At 42.4% G+C, this 10700-nt stretch overlaps 1 pseudogene; it reads left to right on the top strand.

Annotated features, from left to right (window-relative positions):
- Positions 1–9558: 9558 nt before the first annotated feature.
- Positions 9559–10637, top strand: LOC122123356 (annotated as a pseudogene).
- The last annotated feature ends 63 nt before the right edge of the window (positions 10638–10700 follow it).

The following is a 10700-nucleotide window of genomic DNA, read 5'->3' as shown; positions in this document are numbered from 1 at the left end:
ATCTTGGGTCCATTTAGCCACTTTGGGAATTTACAAACAGGAACTAGAAAAACATATACCTGTTTGTTCTTTATCCATGACCACAGTCCTCATCCCGGGGCCAGCATCTGGACTCTGAGACTTTTTACTCAATTCCTTATTTCCAGAAAGGGGGGGAGGGTTGGTGATCGCATGAGCAAGTTTACAAAAGCGAAATCAGCAGTTAGCAATTGTAAAATGTAACGCTAATTTTTAATCTTTCATTCCCTCCTTTTTCTTTGGACTAATTTTAATCTTAAAATTCAGGGTGTCTCTATATTATCTTGTGGGGTGTCAGTTGTTCTCAATGCTTGGTATTGGGATCTCAGAACTAATAGATGGACTGCGCTGGTCTTTTTCTTTTACAAAAGACACCAGTCTGTTGAGTATACAAGGTCGGAGTGTAACAAAATTAACAGTACCAGAGCCCCTTACATTTTTTTCACCAGTCCTGACTCCATGTATCACAGTTAACTCAATTTTATACCAGCTATACTTGTAAGCTCCAATTTTAAGACATACTCATACCATTTGCTACATACTTAAACTTTCTGAGGTTTGTCTTAAAGACAATCCTTACTTTTCAAATTTCCCCAATTCCTTTCCCAAGGCTTTCTTTACTACCTTCTTTCTTTACAATTCCTTAAGCTTCTTTGTGGCTGGAGTTTAAAACTGCCCAATTTTCCTTTGTCTTAGAACCTTTATCTTAGAACAGCCTTAAGGAACCACTGTGATGCAGAAGTTTGCTAGATTTTAAGGCTAAGAGTATTACTTCCATTGATAACATACTCAGGTTATTACCATACCAGAGCCAAACTAGGCTGTGACCATAGAGTGGATTTCCAGTCACTATGCACTCAAGTGCCTAAGACAAGCCAGTGATATCCTTGTCCCCAGTATCCACTGTGGGAATAGAGAGGGTTTCTGGATATCACCCAAGAGAATGTCCCACAAGATCTTAGATTTAGCAGCAGTCATCCAGGAAGCAGACTCAGGTGATGGAACCAGGCAGGAGTTCCTCCAGGTGGCTGTCAGGCCGTCGTTGAACTTTACCCATTAGGGTATGCAGCAGCAGCAGCAGCCGGGGTAGCAGCACAGCAGCAGCAGCAGCAGCAGCAGGGTCTCTCAGTGGCTCCAAGGGACTGTCACACCTCATGCTGGGCTGTAAAATCCTACACAGACTGGTTAACGATACATTGCATAGGCTTGGCTGGTTTTGATCCTGCCGGTTTTTAAGATCATCAAACAATAGCCCAGGACAATTTACCAAAATCACAACTTTTTTACTAACCAGATATTTTTGTAAATAGACACAGTAGGCTCAGTCTTATAACCATCTCTGACAGATGTAGTTTTAACACTTGCACACCTACAGCTGTTAACACTATTCTTTATGCCTTTTTTTTAAAAAAATTATTTTATCTATTTTGCCTCATTTCTCCAAAACTGACTCTGGACCCTTGATCTTAAAAAGGGGGTAGAAGGGTGAAGGTCCATCTTCTGTATCTTCTTCAAGCTGACTTCCGGGGTGTTGATCCTACCTAGCCAGGAACCTATAACCTTAGCCTATTTTACAAAGAGGCCATCAGGGTTAGATGTCATTAAGAACAATATTTAACTTCTGACAACGGCATAGACCTTTTCTCCCCCTATACCAGTGTATCTTGTTTAGCACTGTGGTTTGCAAAAGCATCTTCCTAGATGAATTAGGAATGTGATCTCTAATGATCCCAACAATGCCTAAGTTACCTTTGCAGGCCTTTAGACAGATATCAATAGAAACACACTCTCAGGTTTACAAACTTTTTCCTGAGCAGATGAACTTCATGTAATTAGTGTCGGCTCAATTAGAGCTGCCAATTAGAGCTTTTGGCACATAAAGGGGTTGAGATTTAAACTATTCCCCACAGTTAATAACATTAGCTTTTTACTATCACAGAGGACTGGCAAGTTCCTGTCCCTTACAATGTAGATACTCATGGACATTAGGCATGCTTACAAACTATCTCCCCGTAACCTCCCAGCGCTGACCAGTTTTGAAGGGCCACAGAATGACTCTAGGATCTGACATTTCTGTCATCCAAGCAGTGGCTTACTGTCTCTGGATGCTCCTCCATTGCTTTTGTCCCAGGAGTGTCTTTTCCACATTGGGATAAATGCCTCATTGGCATTTCCCTTTAGCTGGTCGCTGGACTTGAACTCGGGGCCTGAGCACTGTCCCTCAGCTCTACAGCTCAAGGCTAGCACTCTGCCACTTTGAGTCCCAAAGCATCTCTGCTTGCTCTTTCAGCACTCTGCTGGCTGAGTAGAGGTGACAGTCTCACAGGGACCTTTTTCTGCCCGGGCTGGCTTTGAACCAGTTTGCAGATCAATGAGTCTTATAAAAGGCCACTTTACTGCAATTAAAAGCAACAAGGTGGTCAACATAGAAGTAGCTTTTAAGCATGCTCTTACCTGAAACTTACTAACAGTCGAAGTTTCAGCTGACAAACTTGTAAGAATCCTCTGTGCTTTGATCTGGACTTGCTGGAAACTTAAAAAAATCCTATAAGAGCAAACTGGAATAGCAATCATTTTGGTAATCCTAATTTTTCCTAATTGGCACATTGAAGCCAATGTTAAAAACAACTTTACTTTTAAACTTTATATCCAAAAATGCATTCCCTATTTCTTTAAGTCTCCTATTAATCTTTTTTTTTAATGTTGTATACTTTAGTTTTTATTTGCATTTGGAAAGATCCCTTGAAATCTTGAGGCCAAGTGTCACTCATTGCCTCTTGGCTGCTTGTTTTAAAACAGACACACATTAAGATTTTTAAACTCAAATGACAATTTTTCCTTAATGCAAAAATAACAATCATCATAACTGAACCAAAAAGCTAGACTTAGCGTCTTTATGACTTTTTAAAACATCCTAATTGTAAGACATTAAAAGCAAGTCACATTATACAAATAACTTTTTAACCCTCTTTTTAAGGCCTTCCTAATTTTAATGTTAACACATGCAAGGGGAAGTTTTAACAATACTAATCAGATCATCACATCCTTCATTTTAAGCATCATGTTTTCAGTGTCTGTCTGCAGGGAAAAGAGAGAACAAAGATGGGCCACTCAGCTCCTTCTATGGAATGGGCACACACCCAATCCGACTCTTTAGGGTTAGATGAACTGCGTTTGTGCCAGCTTGCCCTCTTTCACCATGCGTGGACTCCTCCCAGGGCCCGTCCCACCATGTATGACCAGCTGAAGTGCACTTCTGCCTGTTCACCCTTTACATCTAAAGACAGGTTTTCTGTTGGTTTTTAAGTTGTTTTCCCCTGTCTCTTTTCTTGGTTCTTGAATGAAATACACAGTTTTAGACAGACAGAACAAGAAACATCTTTGACAGTGTTAAACTAACCTTTACATTTAAATTTTTAATATTTATCCCCAAATTTTAGCCAAGGGAATTATATCCCAAACTGCCAATGCATTTTTGTTAAGCCAGATAACTTGATTACAGTATAAACAGTCTTATGCATTTTAAAATACTAGTTTTTAAAATACCAGATTTTCTAATTAGCAAGTTAAAGAATCTTTAAAAAGCCATTTAAACATTGTGAAGATTTTTTAAAATTTTTGGTAATGTCCAAACGTCATAACCTTTTGAATTTTTAAATTTAAACTCACCCAACTGTTACAGCATGCTGACAATTCTTATCTTTGAACACGTTCACAGACACACACAAAACACTCACACAGATCTTAAAGCGCCCAAAAATCAAAATCAGTCCTATGTACACCTTCTAAAGTTTTTAAACAAAAATTTAAGACAGTATTTTTTTAAAAAAAACTAGGTACTTTTGATGGGCTTTATTTTCCCAGAGCTTGCTTATCTAGCAAGGCAATTCACTAATTAGTCTTTTGAATCCCTTCTGTTGGAGGAGGGCTGGGGGAGGGGGTCACCTAAAACTAAACTGGCCAGATTATTTTATTCAATTTTAGACAAGAGCACTTTACAAATTGTTACATTGTCAGGACTAGCTGAAAAAGTCCAAACCAGGCACACAGCCTTCTACATCCTCCCCGCTGGCAGCCTCCACAAGGAGAAAATTCAGACTGAGGCTTGAAGGGAACCAAACTAGCCCAGTAACCTTCCATGCCTCACAGGGAGGGTGGGCATAGCAGGTCTGTGGCCGAGCCCAGCTGGAACTTTTATTTCCCTAGAGATGTTTAAATAAATAAATAACAAAAACACAGATAAACATAAAAACCAAGGATCCACATTTAAAACTGGTACCAATTTTAAAACAGAACTAGACAAGAACTGAAGGCTGAGTTGGGGACTAATGGGACCCCGTATTATCCCTACCGGAACTCTGTGCAGCTCCCACTAAGCAAGCTGAATCCGGAGTCTGCTGAATTAGCCTGCCATGCTCACCCAAAACTTCCCTACTTCTGGAAACAGGATAGAAAACACACCGAAGTAAACAAGACAGACAAGTGGCCACAAAGACAAAATCAGGTCTCAGTGAATGGGGCGACATATTACCAAGATTCACTTAAGAGGGGACTCAACACCCCCTACTCACCTCCGGAGGATTTTTTTTTTTTTTTTAAGATTCCTGCAAACGTTGACCCAGGGGTATTCCAAGGCGGAGGAGAATTCCCAGTCATCTTGGGGCAAGGGACAAAAGTCCCTAGCGGCCGTCCCCTCAGACTGACAGGTTCTCCCCCATGCTCAGACCCCCTGAGCCAAGGCCTGAGGCTGAGATCTAACTGGGGCCACTTGCAGGTGGTCAGTGGCAATTTCATAATTGACAAACAAGCAAGTTCCTAAAACCTGACAATCTGGGCTCAGGCTGTAACTTTCTTCCAGTGATCTAAAGTCAGACTTTAGGGGGTTGTTAGTTGTTGCTCCATCCCTTTAAGGACAACAAAACAGACAACAGAGACAATAAACATTAAACAGAAACAGATGAAACCAGACAGGCGCTGCGCAGCAGTCGAACGACTGCAAACAGAAAAAGCAACTTCAGATGGGAGTGGCCGACCATGGCTAAACTCCCCGGGAAGGAGAGAGATTCCACTTTCCCTCCTTCCTCCAGGTCACCCAGGAGTAGGACTCCAGGGAGGGGCCAGGAAGAGAGAGATTCCACGTTCCCTCTTCCCCCCCAAGTTTCAGGGAACGTCTGCCCGATCGGGGCCAGGGGTCTCAGGACAGGTCTGCCTCCCCCAATGGCCCAAATACAGGCAAAATACACGTCCTGTACAGGCACTTTTGGATCCCAAAATGCAGAACAGAAATAACAAACACAGAAGACGGGAAACGCGAGAGCTCTATCTTAAATCCAACTGGTCTTGGAATTTGGGCTCTGGGGGCGCTGTTATCCCGATGAGCCCCCACTGAAAGACCCCAGACTCCTGGGTTACTTTCGTCTACGGGAGGGTGCCCCAGAAACCAAGACTCCAAACCGGTAGATGCAACAAGCCAGAGGAGTTGATTCAGGTTTTGCACAAACGGTCTCTCTGCCTCTGCAAGCGAGAGAGCCCTGAGCAGCGGTTACAGGCATTCTTAAAGGCAAAAACCACAAGATTAGCATATAACACCAGGTGCCCCGGGATTGGCCCATTTAAAGTCACTATACACTCCAGCAATCATTTTGCTACGTGGGAAATTTTATAACACTCTTTGTAAAACAGTTGGCTCGGGGCAAATCTAGGGGGAGCAGTCACCCTGGAGGGGAGTTTACATAGTTACAGGCTTGTGATTGATTAACATTTGGCCTAGTTTGCTGGACTTGCCAGGTGGTCCTTATCTTGGGTCCTTAACTTGGGTCCTTCTCCTGGGTCCCTATCTTGGATACGCATTCAGCCACTTAGGGAATTTACAAACAGGAACTAGAAAAACATATACCTGTTTCTTCTTTACCTATGACCACAGACCTCGTCCCGGGTTTGGCATGAGGACTCCGAGACTTTTTACTCAATTCCTTATTTCCAGAAAGGGGGGGAGGGGCGGTTAGTGCTAGCGCAAGCAAGTTTACAAAAACAAAATCAGCAGTTAGTAATTGTAAAATGTAACTCCAATTTTTAATCTTTCACTATGTTTTCATAGATATGAAGATAGAACCTCAGAGTACAACAAAAGAAGCCTACAGTTCTGATCAAAGTCAGGAGAGCACTCCCACTATAAATTCCAAAAACACTGAAAATAGTATAAGAAGCATTCAAGAGATGCATCCACATTTAAAGCACATGGTCAGAAAGACAGCTGTATATCTTAGCGGCATATACCAGGTAGGGAAAACACTGGAAAGTAAGCACTGGACAAGGTTCTTCAGAGCAATGTCAGGGCACAACTTATGATAGCCCAAGAATTTTGGTTCAACAGCATGCTGGGACAGATGCCTGCCCACGGTAGGGTCTGAGGATGCTATCACTTTACAACCTGAGACTTATGCCAGGAGTCAATCCTCATGACTCCATCTCAGTCTTAAGAGAAATTGAAATTCCACACTTACCAGCAATCATGCAACAGTTATCATGATTGTTTCATGAAACATAAGAGGTTTGATATTCTTTCTAATTGAACAATGTTCTACATATATGTTGCTAAAAGATAGTATGCTTATAATCACAGACACAGACCAAAAAACATAAGAACAACCCTACCTCTATCCCCTGACTCCAGCTGGATATGAGGAGCTCTACTTAGTAAATAGAGAGTGCAATTGCCAACACAGGTTAGTCAAATCAGCATCTACAAAGGTAGGATTCAAGGCCATTGGGACTATGGTTTTATATAACTGGACTCACCCATCTTAAAACAATCAATCCTAGGCTCTTTTTCTTCCCCTCTGCTAAGGACAGATCTGACACTTGTTAACTCAGATGAGCCACTAGCCACTCACATAGAGCATGCTAGCATCCTCAGTGCGCCTCCTGTCTCCAGTCTTATTTCTTCTTTCCCGCAATGATTTCCGGTAGCAAATCTGACCACCTAAACCTACCTACATCATGGTATAAATCCCAATAACATGAAAATACCCCTGAAGTTCTGCCTCAGCCACACCCTGCCTCAATCCGATTTCCACCTGAGATTTCCTTCCAACAAACTCCATTTTTCTGCTGAGCTCAGTATTTGATTCCTTCACTACACTGTTTCCACATCATTCAAATTATACCTATGGAGCGAATTCTCACAGACGATCAAGGGGGACATTCCCTATGGTTCCATCACAGCTCCAGCATCACTCACACACACACACACACACACACACACACACACACACACACACACACCTGAATCCAAGAAAAATTCTTCCACTACAGTTGAATCTTAGCAAGAATATGCTGTCATATGCTAATATTTTCATTTGCATAACGTGCCAAATTAGATGTAAAAAGGGGAAGAAATATCTGACAAGAAGCTTCATCATCTTTCACATTTGCACCTGACCCGTATTCCCATTTGCATTTGTGTGGACAACATTGTCAGCTCTGCTTGAGGTTGCAGCATTCCTAGTTTCCATGGTTTGGATACTCTAGGAACACTGCTCTAAATGGCACTTGGATTCCACCATTCAGTAATTAAGAATCCACTTCCTGCAGCACTCAATGTCATTGAAGCTCATTAAACATCTCCATATCAGGTGGATGGTAAGAAGAAGACTGATGTGCAAACTCCAGGCTGCTTCACCTAGGCCACCTCCAAACCTCCTGGGGCAAGTGAGAGGCTCTCCTCATACCTATTACCCCTGTGGATAAAACTATGAGATTCTTCTTTCCTCTACTCCCCCAGGAGCCCACTCAAATGGAGACAATTATGAAGTCTGTCTTGACCAAAAGGCAACCACAAGGATATCAAGGAAAAGAGCCTACATCGATGAAACTGAGATCTTTGCTTTGAACAAACACACAAATTCCTGAAGGTTTTAGTGCCAGCACTAGGGCTTCAAGTCTGGTCTAGGGACCTAACTTTTGTGTTCAAGGCTTGTACTCTACCACTTGAACCTCAGCTCCACTTCTGGATATTTTTTTTTATAATTTTTTTTAATTTAATTTAATTTTATTTGTGAACATACTGTACAGAGGAGTTACAGTTACATGGGCAGGATAATGTGTACATTTCTTACCAAGCATTGCAGCCTCCTCCTTTGTTTACCCTTCACATCCCTTCCATCAGAAAGAATGACATTGCCCCATTTGTTAGGAAATGGAAAAACTTGGATATTTTGTTAGTAAATTGGTGATAACAAAGCTCTACCTCTCTTGGAACTTATATCCTCTGATCTCAGCCTCTTCAATAGCCAGGATTAGAGTCCTGTGCTGGCAACTCCAAGCTCTTGACGGCTTCTATGAGGACACACCCTTCCGGAAGTATAAGTAGAATTTGGGGCACTCTCCAAAATTTATGAGGCAAGTGGGAGACTCTCACCTCACCAACAAATCTACAACCAGGCCAGCGCCAGTGCACCAGGTCTATAATCTTATCTACTCAGGAGGATGAGATCTGCAATTGAGATTCCAAGCCACTGAGGCAGGAAACCCTGTGAAGACCTTACCTCCAATAAACCACTCAGAAAACCGGAAGTGGCACTGTGACTCCAGTGATAGAGCACTAGACTTCAGCTTAAGAGCTGAGGGACAATGCCCAAGCCTAGAGTTCAACACACATGACTTTAAAAAAAAAACAAAACAGTAATGAATATATTTAATCCAATTTCAGAGAAAGCCATTAATCTTGAGAAAATTACCAAGACTAGAAAGTTAGAAAGGTGATAAACCAAGATATACCTACATTGATGAAGCTGAGTACTTGAAGAAAGCAAAAAATTCATGAAGAATTTGTGCCAGTTCTAGGGCTTCAACTCTGGTGCTGGGTCCTAAGCTTTTGTGCTCAAGGCTTGTTCTGTACTACATGAATCTCAGCTCCACTTCTGGTTTTTTAACTATTTGTTTTTGGTATTAAATTAAAGAAAAAGTTCTCTCAGACTTTCCTTCTCTAGCTGGCTTGGAGCCTACATACTCAGATTTCAGCCTCTGGTGTACCGGGATTAAGGGCAGGGGCCAGACAAGACACACCCTATTCCGGAAGTCTTCTGCAAAGGCAAACCCTCCCAGAAAGGGAAGGGTGGGCTCATCATGTCCTGCATATAATGGAGAGCAGCATGGCCTGGACTTCATTTGCTTGGTCCAGGCCGCTGGAGGAAGGACGTGAAGAGCCAGCAGAAAAAGGACGTCAAACTGAGGCTCGAGAACAGGCTGAGGTGACCAAGACTCCTAGGGCAAACCTCACAGCCAGCAAGAGAGGAAAAAACTCCCAAGAACACAGGCAGTGGCTGAGGCTCAGGCTGGTGGATTCAGCCTCTTCTCAGTGGCGGTTGTAAGCAACAGAACAAGGGTCCATCTGGCCCACGTTGGTTTCTTACTCCCTTCGGGAGACATTAGCCTCTACCTGTAATCATGGCAGCTTCACTTGCAGGTTTCTTCACGGAAAACAAAGGTGCATCAAGGTGGCCGGCCCAGGACAAGTCTGCTGGACTGATTGGTAAAGTCATGAGAGTACCCTTTTGCGGAGACTGGGACTTGGTGAAAACCCTGGGAAAAGGTACCTATGGAAAAGTTCAACTTGTTGTGAATAGAACAACTGAACAGGCAGTTGCAGTGAAGATTTTAGACATGAAGCGGGCCAGGAACTCCCTGAAAAGTATTAAGAAAGAAATCTGCATTAATCAAATGTTAAACCATGAGAATGTTTTGAAATTCTATGGTCACAGGAGAGAAGGCAATATGCAATATCTATTCTTGGAATACTGTAGTGGTGGAGATCTTTTTGATAGAATACAGCCAGATATAGGCATGCCTGAAGAAGATGCTCAGAGGTTCTTCCATCAACTCATGGCAGGGGTGTTTTATCTGCATGGTATTAGAATAGCTCATAGAGATATTAAGCCAGAAAATCTTCTCTTGGATGAAAGGGATAACCTCAAAATCTGTGACTTTGGCTTGGCCACAGTATTTCGCCATAAGAATTGTGAGCGTTTCTTGACAAACATGTGTGGTACTTTACCTTATGTGGCTCCAGAACTTCTGAAGAGAGAAGAGTGTCATGCAGAACCAGCTGATGTTTGGTCCTGTGGCATAGTTCTTACTGAAATGTTGGCTGGAGATTTACCATGGGAAGAGTCCAGTGACAGTTGTCCAGAATATTGTGATTGGAAAGAAAAAAGAACGTACCTCATGCCCTGGAAAAAAATTGATTCTGCTCCTCTGGCTCTGATTCAGAAAATCCTAGTGGAGAATCCAACAGCAAGAATTACCATCCAGGACATCCAAAAGGATAGATGGTACAACAAGTCATTTATGAAAGGGACATGGGATTGTCAAGATAGGGAAAATAGGAGAAAGGTGAGGGAAGATGTAACGAGTTGGACAAAATATACTTAATGAATTACTTGAGTAAACTAACCCCTCTCTACATGACCTGGATGATGAAAAAGAGAGAGAGAAAAACAAGAAGTAAAGGGGCAAAGAGGCCCTGAGTCAATGCAGGTGGTGTCCCAGAAACACCTGGTGGATTTTCCAAGCACAATCATTTGAATTTGGACTTTCCCCAGCATCTGTGGATGAACTAATGAGCCTGTAACCAACCCTGCACTAGAGATCACACACTGATCTTCAGCACTCTTCTCCAATCA

This window comes from Dipodomys spectabilis, unplaced genomic scaffold (genome assembly GCF_019054845.1).
Source record: "Dipodomys spectabilis isolate Male_0828 unplaced genomic scaffold, ASM1905484v1 ptg000227l, whole genome shotgun sequence".
NCBI classification, from domain to species: domain Eukaryota; kingdom Metazoa; phylum Chordata; class Mammalia; order Rodentia; family Heteromyidae; genus Dipodomys; species Dipodomys spectabilis.
The sequence above is the reverse complement of the archived record's forward strand: the minus strand, read 5'-3'. Positions and strand labels throughout refer to the sequence as shown.